The sequence below is a fragment of the Gracilinanus agilis genome, chromosome 1 (genome assembly GCF_016433145.1).
Source record: "Gracilinanus agilis isolate LMUSP501 chromosome 1, AgileGrace, whole genome shotgun sequence".
NCBI lineage: Eukaryota > Metazoa > Chordata > Mammalia > Didelphimorphia > Didelphidae > Gracilinanus > Gracilinanus agilis.
Genome location: NC_058130.1, coordinates 258,533,832 through 258,544,439, shown reverse-complemented (window position 1 = coordinate 258,544,439; position 10,608 = coordinate 258,533,832).

Sequence of the window (10,608 nt, the reverse complement as noted above, 5' to 3'; positions counted from 1 at the left end):
TATATATATATATATATATATATATATACTCACTATCTAGCAATGGTTCATTTGATGAAATTGTTAGATTGCAGATCTGATTCTATCTTTATTTTTTAAATCTTTTTGCTCAGCTTTGTTGATTTTGGACAGAATATAAGAAATAAAAATAAATTGGAACTCAGAAGGTATAGCTTCTTTAACTAACTGCAATTAACTTGCTGTGTGCCTGAGCATTTCAATCTTAGTCAGGCAAACAGGTTTTCCTTACTGCTATTGATGGAGTCATTTTCTCTAAAATTTGAATTTGACATTGGATGATTTTTCTATCCTTCAATAATATCTCTATATTGTGTATGTGCACATATGTGTTTAAGAGGATACAAAGACATATTCTATAATTTTAATAAAAATCCTATGAATTGGATTTCATGAGTTTTACTCACTTCAGTAACTTAACTTTAAAAAAACAAACAAACTTTACCTTCTGTTTTAGAATCAATACTAAATGTTTGTTCAGAAGAAGAATTGTGGCATGGACTAGGCAAATGGAGTTAAGTAACTATTCCAAGGTCACATAGCTAGGAAGTACCTGAGGCCAGATTTGAATTTAGGACCTCCTATTTCAAGGTTTGCCTCTCAATCCACTCAGCTACCAAGCTTCCTCAATCCCTCACTTAACTTTTATTATTATTTTTTTAAAATTTTCATTAAACCCTTAACTTCTGTGAATTGGCTCCTAGGTGGAAGAGTGGTAAGGGTGGGCAATGGAGGTCAAGTGACTTTCCCAGGGTCACACAGCTGGGAAGTGTCTGAGGCCAGATTTGAACCTAGGTCTGACTCTCAATCCACTGAGCTACCCAGCTGCTCCCCCTCACTTAACTTTAAGAAGAAGAATGCAAGCTCATTTTTGTTCTTGTGCTCACTGCATTTAGCATAGTTACTTGTGTATCTACATCATATGCTTAATAAAAAATTATTGAATTTAATTATGGTAAACCTGTAAGCCAATAATAGAGAAGACAGATATGGCTTTGAGTTACATTTAGCACAAACCGAATATACTCATGTCTTATAGATGTAGTTTTTGAGACTAAGGGAGAGTTTGTTTTACTTGATATTCTATTAGTTGAAAATGTATATAATTTCTGTCCCAAAGACATATGATGTGGAACTCTCCTTATTTGTGGAGATCATTGTTCTATGCTTTGAAAGGGGCAGAACAAAAGTTGGTAAAAGGCAGAAAAAGTTTCAACCTTTCTGGACTTTTCAGCTACAGTACTCTCTAGGACTGACCAAGCTTAAAGTCTTCATTAAGCATTGTCACTTTGGTCACTTCTAGCTTCCAAATTCCAAAGAAAAATTGGAAGAAGCCAATCACACTTCAATGTTGCTGAAGAGAAAGACCCTAAAAATACATGAGCTAGCTGGCTTTATTCTGTCCTTATTTCCAGCTTGCTACTCTAGAAAGTGAGGGAAGTTTCCTTTCGGGTGAGATCCAGGAGCCTCTCTCTTCTGTAATATTTAAAATTAAATCATGAGGCTACTAGAAGCTTTAGTAGTATTATCACATCAAAGTAGTGCTACTAAAGAGAGGGAAATGTAGGAAAGAAGTAGAGAGTATCTTAGCTTACTACCCTTTTTGCTGTTTGATGGATTGAAGCTCACCACCAACAGGGGTTCCTTCAGGTTCCAAGCTTCAGTCAGAAGAGAGCAAGTAAATCCTTGGTCTCGCCTTATAAGCAGTTTTCCCCATCCACTAGCTCTCCCACTTCACATCTCAGGAACCAATCATAGTCCCTTAATTTGCCTGGCACTGGCCAGAGGGGGACAATGCCTGTGGGATCAATTTCCCATCTCATTGGTTTCAATTTCCTTTCTCTGAGATTTTGTCTATACCTGGCACATCTCAATGGTAAATGACCTCCCAAGCAACATAATGGGGAGGAAAACTCCCTTCCCACACTTCCTTGAGCTGTTACTTTATCCCCAATGAGAGTTCATTTATTATATTGTTTTGTGCATATTCTCCAATGTATACCTTCACTAATTTCTGTTTTAATATTATCTAAATAGATGGATTTCTTTGTTATTTGCTAAGTGTATTCAATGTGAAATTGGCATTAGGTGAGCAAGAGGTCAAGCCTTGGATAGAGTGGGAGTATCCCTCATCTCAGAAATGACAAAGAAATCTGAAGTTAGATGGAGCTTGATCTTATCATCTTGATGTACAATATTTAAATTTATTTTATATATATTTTATATTTGTTATCCATGTTCATTTTTTATGTCAACAGAGAAAATTAAACACTATGGCTCTGGTGTGTCCAGAAACTCCATCATTCACTAGAATATCAACATTGATTGGAACTAATTCTAGTCTTTTCAAAATTCCAGTATTCAAACAATAAGCTGGTGACCCCATATCTACACACTGACTACATAGACAGATTGCAGAGGTTTACAAAAGGATTGAGGCAAGTGTTTCAAGTGAACATCACAGGATGCCCACCATTTACCCTCTGCATTGGTTCCTGAGGATTTGCCTGAGAATTTTTGAGTATCACAAAAGTAAGATAAATTGAGGTAAAAATTTAGCAAGATTACAGACGTGTTCCCATTTAATGAGTGGGATGTGGGATGTGTTCAGGTACAATCCATAGAATCTAGCTTATTGATTCCATACCACTCTGAGAAAGATCTAGAAATATTTCAAGGTCAGCCTTGGAAACCATTTTAAATAAATCCTGGTTAATGAAATCATCACAGAATCTATCAGTATCACTTATAGAGATGGCGTCTAAAAAAATGAAAAGATACAGATGTGTGTTGATTGTTAAACTTTGAAAAAAAAGGACAAAAGCAGACTATCACACTATGCCACAGTTTTAAAATGTCTTTGATGGTCAGCTAGACATCCAATATTTTTCAGACTTGGCCCTGCATAACAGATATTAACAGATTTCTATGTTTGAGGGAGAAGACAAAAATAAGACTGTTTTCATCAAACTCAAAAGTAGATGACCAAAAGGAAAACTAACTTGTATAAAGCAATTGAAAGATTTGGCAACTTACTTGTTTACAAAATAGTCCCAGAGAAGGGAAAGAATCTTATCAGTACTATCCATCAAGACCACCTTTTGCTCATAGGAGAGTTATTGTCCCTTTTGTAATGAATACCAAAAGAGAACTGATTAACACTTACCCAGGAAAAACTGATTAATGGATGTGATAAGCGAGTACAGGTTTCCCCTAGACACCCCCCCAAACTCCTAGAAAGTATCCCAGTTCACGGAGTACATGAAGAATTCATTTTCCCTTCCACTTCTGCAGTTCTTAGGGAAGGTGACTTTGAGCTGAGAGGAATATCCCTTCTGTCCTCTCCTCTCATTTTTTGGGGGAGGAGTACTAATATATCATGTTTATTAACAAAGCTTTGCCCTCCAACATCTTGTGTCTTCTCAGGAAATCCTGGAAATTACCCACATAATGTCCTTCTCCCCTCCCCCACCCATGTCCTCCTTAAACACTTTGAAGACCAAGCCATCTGGGCTTGGTCAACCCAGCAGGCAAAGCTCCTCAGTTCATGGGTTTATGTTGGTGATTCTTCTCCATAGAGCTGGCAAGTTAATGAAGGGCAAGTTGACCTGGACCCCAGATTTCAAGGGTATAACTCTGGCCTGCTGCCATGCTGACCAGCTCCTCCTTCATGTTGAGCTCCATTCACTGGCTGGTTGACCCTATGGTAGACATGCTCCTTGACCTTCTCCAATTCCTTCCCAGCTTGCTCAACAGCATGACTGACCCCTTCATTAAACTTATCCACTTCCTTCCTTGTCTGCCCCAAAGCATGATTAATCCCTTGGTTAAACTTATCCACTTCCTTCCCAGTCTACCTCTTGGCCAAATTTCTCTACCTCCTTTCCAGCCTTCCCAAAAACATGGTTGACCCCATTGGTTAAACTTGTACACTTCCTTCCCAGCCAGCCCACCAGCATGATTCACATTGTGGATGCCCTTGTCCATGTCTTTCTTGGGTTGGTTGAGCCCATGTTTGATGCCTTGGATCACTTTGTCTGTCTCCTTCCCTGTCTTTGTCTACCTTTCTGTTAACCTCTTTCCCAATGTTGTCAAGGCCAATGATAACTCTTTCTACTTCTCTGCCAGCTTGAGTGACCCCATGGTTTATGCTGTTGAAATAAATGAGTATGGGAACTGATAGAAGTTAATAGGTTTGCTGAACCCAATAGTAGTTGAAAACAGGCTGTAGGTCCGGATGTTAGGCCTCACCTGCAATATGATGGTGATAGCAAAATCTGACCACTTTCTCAATGGTATAAACAGTAACTTGATTTATTTCTCAAACACAGGATGGGATAGTGTACCAGGGTGAAGGAGTCCCTAGATATAATAAAGTCTTTCCTCCTCACACTCAGCCTGCCCCACAAAGGTCTCTTTGACTCCCAACAAATTTGAGGCTACACTATCTAATCTCTCTCTCTACCTAAAGTAATTTCTAGCTATCTAAATCCCGACTAGCTGGTCCACTAATAAATAGAAACAGCATACAGTTTGTCAGGTAGGATGGCTAAGGGCCAGAGGCCTGAGCCATGGGGGTCAGGCTCCTCTTTAGGGTAGAGATGTACAAAGAAATGTCAGGATGGGAAAAGATGCCCCAGCTCTCAGGAACACAGAAGTTTCTTGCTACCAAGAACCTCCATGAGGTGATCAAGAAACCTCAGTTACCTTCTTAGCCAGATACAAAATGGACACAGGAAGTAACCATCAGCTCTCCTCCATGTCCAGTGATCAAGGACCCGCAAAGGTCTCCATGGGTCACCTTTTAAGCAGTCCTTCCATTCCAGAATGGGGCCAGTATGGTTCTGTGCATGTGCTAACCTGCTTTGCAAAGTCTTTGCATGCACCAGACCCTTTGGAGATCTCTGATCTGCCTCTTTCTACTCTTCGCTGTCCAGGGCCTTGCCCAACTCCCATTCAGCATTGCTCAGTCCATGGTTGATGACCTCCATGGCTTTCCCAAAGGGGTCATTTTAAGCTGTCCCACCAGGCAAGGCCCCCAAAAGCAACATGAAGCAGCAGTAGATTAAGGTGGCAGGATAATGTTGGTTAGGTGTTGAGGACTGCAGAGAGTCTCTCCCCTCATTTTTTATGAGCACAAATGAGCACCTCCCAGTTTGCTGCTTCTGACAAATATCTCTTTTATATCCCAGATGTCTGATTAACCCCTAAATTGGACAATTCACCCCCTCTTGACTTTGAGGCATAGGGCATAATCACATGACCCATCTTGGGTTCCAGAGTCCCAAAAGACATCATTCCATGATCCCATCATTACCCCTCCCCTCTGTCTCATGACATATCACTCCACCATCACCCCATCTCTAGTCATGTAGGCCATGTTGTCAGGAGGTATAAGTATCCCAAACTCTATCTCCTCTGGGAGGCAGTATTCCACCTCCTCCGGCCTCCCTCTGCCATTTGACTTAATGATTCAACTTATTTTTAATTTAATAATTTTCTCTTTTATTTTTAAGCTAATTATTGGAGTTGTCATTCTTGAAAAGGGAACTTGTCCATATTCAGGGTTTTACTTCAAAGTACCTCATCAGATGCATGTTACTCATGCCTATTCATTATACAAGCCTAGAAAAACATAGGACCAAAATATGCAGACCTAAAATGAATGTACTAAAGTGAGTTTGATTTTTTATTTGTAAAACACTTAAATACTGAAAAAATATTATTTGTTTGCAAGAAATCTTGCTTTCCTGAAAGCTTATGAATAAAAAATTAGAACTTCAGGCATTGCTAGATGGATGAACTCTTTAAAACATATTTTGATACTTTATGTTCCCTTTTCCCTCTGCCTCTCATATCTACATATTTTTTTCTTTTGCTAAAAGGATCAAGACTTGAATTGCTGCTTACTCCTGGTAATTTCTAGTTGCCATTTCTTTTCCTCTGGAGTTAGTGATTTGTGGGAAGACTGTGATGCCTAGGACTGTCTATATTTGTAATTAATTTTCTCTACCTTAAGCCATAGACTTGTATTTTATGATCCATCCTTTTTCAAGACAGTTCAAGCAACTATCTCCAGAAAAACTCATGGTCTTTCAAATTTCTGACATCTCCTTCTTTGATTCTGCATATTCTCTATTACATCCTGTATAGTTAGAGTTTTCAGATTATCTTTACTTGCAATTTAAATTCTAAATTCCCTAATATCCTTATCATTTAAAATGATAACACTATTGTGTATACATACCTCATAGATAAAAAGAAAGCCCTTGTGTTTCTTAAGTGTTATATAAGTATCCATTACTTTAACTTACCTTCTCAAACTTTAGTAGAATATAAATTTCTTGAGGACAAGGATTTTAAAAAAAATGCATCTCTAGTTCTTAGTGTAAAACCTGGCAGATAGCAGGCAGTCAATGGTTATGAAATGATTGGGCAATACTAATAGATTTTTTTGTTATTTTCTTTTGTCCCTGTATCATCTAAATATACCCCTACCCCCACCTTCCAGAAACTCATACTTATTCCAAGAATTAAATACTTGTTTGTTGAATTGAAAAAGATCATGCTGCCTTCAAATTCTTATTTGCCTTTCCTGGATACTGTAGGGTATGGGTATGATGATGATCATAGGAATACTCTGAACTCAATCATTATATACATAAAGCCAAAAGACTGTTCTTGGTCTTGATGAGTTCATACTTTATTTTCCAACCTTATGTCTATGGTTATATACTTTAAGAATATTGTAAATTATCTATAATGTGTTAAGCATAATCTCGATTTAGAGAAGTTGTTTGGACTAGATCAGTGGTTCCCAAATTTTTTTGGCCTACCATCCCCTTTCCAGAAAAAATATTACTTAGCACCCCCTGGAAATTATGAAACTATTTATTGAATTCAGAATAGAATGTAATACAAAAAAAGCGTGGCCATCACCGCCCTCCTGGATCACCATCAGCACCCACCAGGGGGCGGTGGTGCCCACTTTGGGAATCACTGGACTAGATAAATAAGATGTTCTTTCAATTTTAGGAAACATTTGATGTTTTTTCATTTCACTAATCTTGCTTTCAGTTAACTCACTTCTTCTCAATTACAGTTTTTCCTGGAAGGTTCATGGATCCAGATCTAGGCATCAAACATGACTGTAACAAATATTGACCATGTGAATAAACATGAATATTCATATAATTTCTCAGAGTCTCAATTTCCTGCCCCATGAAGTGGAGAAAACACTTGTCATACTACTAAGGTCACAAGGTTATTGTGAAAAAAATCACACATGTGTCTTAAAAGGTAAATAGGTGCTCCCTAATACCAACACTTATTGTGATTTGAACAAGTTAGATAAGTGATGAAGGAGAATTGTTGAAGAAATGAATGAACAGACAGAAACAAATCAAATACATTAAAATGTTCATGCTAAAGTCAACTGAAGTGTTTACTAGCACACAATCCTCCACTTTCTTTCTTTAAATCAAAGCTAACAATCATTATGTTAGTTATTCTGTGGGTGGCTAAGCAATTATTCTCTGCAATCATTGAATGTGCATCCTGTCAGAATACTTAGGCTATAGTGATTCAAAACACTTTAGTTGTTCTCTAATGGTTGTAATTTTGAAACTGTGGATACCTTTTTCTTCAAACTTCAATGTTTAAAAAGATGGAAAAGCTCTTTCTGTGGAATTGTTTTGTTCAATCTAAAATAGCTTTCAAAGTAACCAGAAGACTTCTTTTAGAAGGAATTGGTTACATTAAATAATTGAAGAGAGTCATTCCAAAATCTCAGTATGGCAACCTCTTTGATCTTGGAAACTTTGGAAGGGATTTCACATTTCATGACTTAAGAACAAAAACTTCACATGACCATCTTTCTTTGCACCAAAATTCCAAGAATTTTGACTCTCTGGTGTTCTCTTGACACTAAATTCAACAGAGAATAATAAAGGAGAAAGCTATTAAGGAGAAAGGAGAAAGATACCAAATTTGGTTTTATCAAAAATTTACAAAGAACTGTCCTATTTGTGCCAAAGTAAGGAGCTAGTTGTAGTTCAAGCATCAGGAAGCAGTTAGGAAATCTTTGACTTTTAAAATCCTTTGAGCCATCCTAGTTGTCCTAAGTAAACTGGTGTGAAGTTCATTTGACCAAGTGAAATAAGAAAAGGAAACCATTATGTAACTCAGATTCACAACATTAGAGCCATTCTTAACTCTTTTCTCCCTCTTATGTAGCATATCCAATGAGTTGCCTGTTTTTGTTAAATATACCTCCATAATCTCTCATATTACTTCCCTTTTCCCTATCATTCTAGCTCAGTCACAAATCACCTTTATTTGAGATTATTAAAACAGGATCCTAACTATTCATTTTCTCATATCCATTTTCTTTCCTTTTATTTCCTACAAAATTGATAAGTGAATATTTCTAAAACACAGGTCTGATGTTGTTGCCTCCTTTTTCAAAGTCTTTAGAAGCTTCTTATTCTTTCTAATATAAAGTATTATGTATATATACTTTTTTCAATCTGGCTGTTTCTCACAGTATTCCATCATCCATCCCATGTTCAGATTGGTGGTTCCTCAGTCCTAGAATGCTCACCCTACTAACTTGACAGTGAAGTTATTTGGAAACCTTAATTTTATTCAAGGTTCAGCTGAAGTGCCACCTCCTTTGTGAGGTTTTTCTTTATCTTTCTATCCCCATCCCTCTGTAACTATTTCCTCCAAGATAAAATTATTTTATATTTACTCTCTCTATATATTTTGCACTTATTTTTTTCTGAATTGTCATTTCTTTCTCCTCCAAAAGAAGGTAAGTTCCTTAAGGACAGACATTGCTTTCATTTTTGTCTCTGCATCTCCAATTCCTACAAGTTTTTTATTTGGTTAGTAGTCTTTGTTTATTTATTCATTTTTTTCTAGATTTGTGACTTTACAAATATGGGTGGTTTCTTGAATTGAATAGTGAATTAAATCCAAAAGATGCACCTTATGATTAGGGTTAAGAAATTTAAGTTTTACACATATTTGCTAAATATGCAAATTTTTACAGTCATTCTGAATCCTAAAGGAAATAATATATCTTTATGATTTCTACCGCTGAGTAAACTTTTTTTAAAGCTTTGTAGAAAACAAAACAAATAATAGATACTACACATTAAAATAATGTATTACATTTTAATAATAAAGATATGTGAACTTCCCTAGATGTCTTTGTTTCACATATATTAGCAGTTTTATAAAACTCTCAAAAAGTCTATTTTTCCCCTACTATAAAACTTTTTCAGTTTTTCATTTTATTTCAGCTTCTCTTTTTATACACACCATTAGGTATTTTTTAGCCTTAAGTTTTTCTTCCTGAAAGCCATAATGCATTTTCACCATCCTGAAATAAATAACTGAAGAACTGTTTCATTCAACTAATCCATCCAGTATTTTATAGAATTTTAAAATGTGGAAATTTTCTTGATAATTATCTTGATATGCTTGTTTCTCATCTCTGTCTGATGAAGATGTGTAACACTGGTTCTATTTACCTGGGACTCAGAGAGATTTGGAGAAACTGATTATCTTTAGGCTTCAGAATAGTCTGAAGAAACTATCTTTGAAAATTACAGTATGGCAGGGCAGCCACTGGCTCATCCCATCAGCCAGCTCTCACGGTATATCTGAGATCCAATGTCCCTGTGCTTTGTTTAGTCTCTGACTTGACAACTCTGGTCAGACTCTTTAACTCTGAGTTATTTTTGAACTACATAACTGTTATTACTTCACCTCAGTTTTAGAGCACCTGGACCTAAGACTCAATGGAACATAGTCTTCTTGGAATCTTGAGATTGACTTACTTATTACTCTTATTTTACTATCTTACCCTAAAATACGTACCAGACATGTATTTGTTTCCTCTTGCTTTGGGAAATCCTGTATCCTATTCCTGGGAACTCTCCTCCTATGCTATTCTAGATCCCACCCTGGATCAGTTCCTTCCAGCTCCTCTACCTCTCTTCTGTAATCATTATAAATAAAGCTATTTTGCTGGCTAAATTTTGTAATTTTTGGTACTAGACCAATTTGATCCCAAGTACATGTATGTCCTTGCTTAATAAAGATTACTTTGATTCTAAAGTCATTATATTTCTCTGTTAACTCCTGTGCCAGGAAAGTGGGATGGAGATCTTAAGGGATATCCATGCTTGTCACAGTGCCTGGGCTAGGGTTCTCCTTCAGGGTAAGAAAGACCTAAGTTCCATATACTCTGTGCTTTGGTTTATAAAAGCTATGAGCACTTCTAATATTTTTTAACTAAATACATATTTTAATGAATGAAATCAGTAGAAGAGTGTTTCAAAGGTGAAAAGGATTTAATTCTCTTTGGGTTCTAAGATTACATAGATCTATGTTTTTCCTTATTTAAAGTTTTTATTTTCCATTATTCTATTTCTGGTGGTCTACTTTTCCTTTCATTTTTTTAAATTAATTAATTAATTAATTAATTAATTAATTTTTTAAACATTTATTAATACACATTTTTAACATGGTTTCCTGATTCATGTTCCTCCTATCCCCTTCACCCCTACCCCCCCGGAC